Consider the following 2,518-nt stretch of genomic DNA (forward strand, 5'->3'; position numbering starts at 1 on the left):
GACATTTTACACGATTTTATAACCCAAGTGAAGTGAAGTTGCTCAGTCATGTCCGACTCTTTGCGATCCAATGGACTGTAGCCTACCATGCTCCTCCATCCATGGGATTTTCCAGGCAAGAGTACTGGAGTGGGTTGCCATTTCCTTCTCCTGGATAACCCAAAGAAGGCCAACCAAAATGAAGTGTAGCAAATCAATGAACTGTGATAACACGGACGGGAAAGGGGATCAAAGCAAGAACGGAGCTGTAGAAGAAGAGCTGGCTGGGAGAATGTTGACCCTGCTGCCCTTTGAGAGACTTGAAGTCTGCAGCCAGAGCAATCTGATGAAGGCTACATGAAGAAAGTGGGTGTAAGGATGAAGAGGCCTCCAGCAAGCCAGTGACGGCACAGATGTCCATATGACAGGAGCCCTCTGAGATATTTCACAACATTGAAAGTGTGAAATGCTGGGTGCTGATCACACTTAGACAAAGGTGTGACAGCTCACCAAGGCATACTTGATTTTTACTGTAAGATATATGATGAGAAGAAGGCAGGGATTGTTTGTACTATTTCAGATGTGTTTTACCAAGAGACATGAGACTCAGTTCTCAACGTTTCCCAGCTTTAAATTATAGTGTACTAGATAAATATTAGCTTTACTATGTTTTGTTTGCTTGTACATTTATAAATGACAGTTTTGGGGTTTCCCAGATGGCCAGAATGGTAAAGAACCCCCCTGCCAATGCAGGAGATGTAAGAGATGCCAGTTTGATCCCTGGATCAGAAAGATGCCCTGGAGGATGGGATGGCAGCCAACTCCAGTACTCTTGCCTGGAGACTCCCATGGACAGAGGAGCCATCAAAGTGATTCATGTATGTATGTCTGTGTGTGTGTGTATGTATATATATTTTCAGATTCCTTTCTGTGATCGATTTTTACGTGACTTTAAATATGGTTCCCTATGATATATGATAGGACCTTGTTGCTTATATATTTTATTGATAGTAGTATTTATCTGTTAATTCCAAGCTCCTAATTTATCCCTCCCCTCCCCCGCATTTCCTCTTTGGTAACTGTAAGTTTATTTTCTATATCTGTGAGTCCTTTTCTCTTTTGCAAATAAGCACCTTTATATCATTTTTCAGATTCACGTGACTGATATTATATGGTATTCGTCTGTCTGACTGCACTTAGTGAGATCATCTCTCGGCCCGTCCACATGGCTGCAAATAACCTCATTCGTTCATCCTATGACTGATATTCCATGGTATTGCATCTTCTTTGCCATTCATCTGTTGATGCACACTGAGGCTGTCCCTTGTCTTGGCTTTGTAAGTAGTTTCACAATGAATATTGGGGTGTGTGTATCTTTTCACATTAGAGATTTATCTGGATATGTGCCCAGGAGGGGGATTGCTGGGTCAGATGGTGACTCTATCTTTAGTTTCTGAAGAACATCCATTCTGTTCTCCACACCAGCAGCACCGATGTACATTCCCACCAACAGTGTAGGTGGGCTCCATTTTTCAATACTCTCTCCAGGATTTATTATTTGTAGACTTTTTGAACATGGCCATTCTGACTTGTATGACGTGATACTTCTATGTAGTTTTAATTTGCTTTTCTCTAATAGCTAGCAATGTTGAGTATCTTTTCATGTGCCGGTTAGCCATCTGTATGTCTTCTTTGGAGAAATGTCTATTAAGATCTGTTGCAAATTTTTTTGTTATATTGAGCTGCATTGAGCTGTTTGTATATTTGGAAATTAAACTCTTGTCAGTTGTATCATTTGCAAATATTTTCTCCAAGGAATTATCTAGTTTCAAGTTTGTTTTTAAAATCTGTATTCAGCTCTTGTTTATTCATTTGTAAACTTGCCATGAAAAATTAAAAAAAAAAACACAGGCAAGCTTTCTTTTGTCCCAAGTAACTACTAGCTATTATTTCTTTACATGGATACCAGCCTTCACTGCCACAGTATGTGTATTCAAGGGCTAAAATCTGTTGTTCTTATCTGATTTCAAACAGTTGAGTAAAATAAATTATGGTTCAAAATATATGTCAGTTCTATCAATTAAAGTAACAGCTTTGTGTAACAGGTGTTTCTAAATATGAATTTAACGTTTAGGGATAAAGTTGGTAAAATTAAGTCCTGTCTCTTGTGTGTAGGGAAATTTTGTCCCTTCTTATGGGTAAACCAGTTGAACACTATTTAATGGTTTAAATTAAACACTGTTGAATTTAACAAATTAAATCCTATCTTTCATAAACTGAAGAGTTGTGAACAACGTTGTGTGTTTCATTTTTATATTATGCAGACATTAGAACTAATGCTTAGATTTCAGTTTGTATTGTTTTCTGTGTTTTACTTTAACCTAATTCAAAATATCTGATAAGAAATTTGGCATGTGCCTGAATTTTCAGTAACATTGGAAATGAAGAGAACGGCTCATCATAGAGATGACCAATAGATGGTGCTGGTTGTCTGATTTCTAAATCTAAGCCATTTTCTCAAAAATTTGCTTTTCCCTTG

The sequence above is a fragment of the Muntiacus reevesi genome, chromosome 3 (genome assembly GCF_963930625.1).
Source record: "Muntiacus reevesi chromosome 3, mMunRee1.1, whole genome shotgun sequence".
Taxonomy (NCBI): Eukaryota; Metazoa; Chordata; class Mammalia; order Artiodactyla; family Cervidae; genus Muntiacus; species Muntiacus reevesi.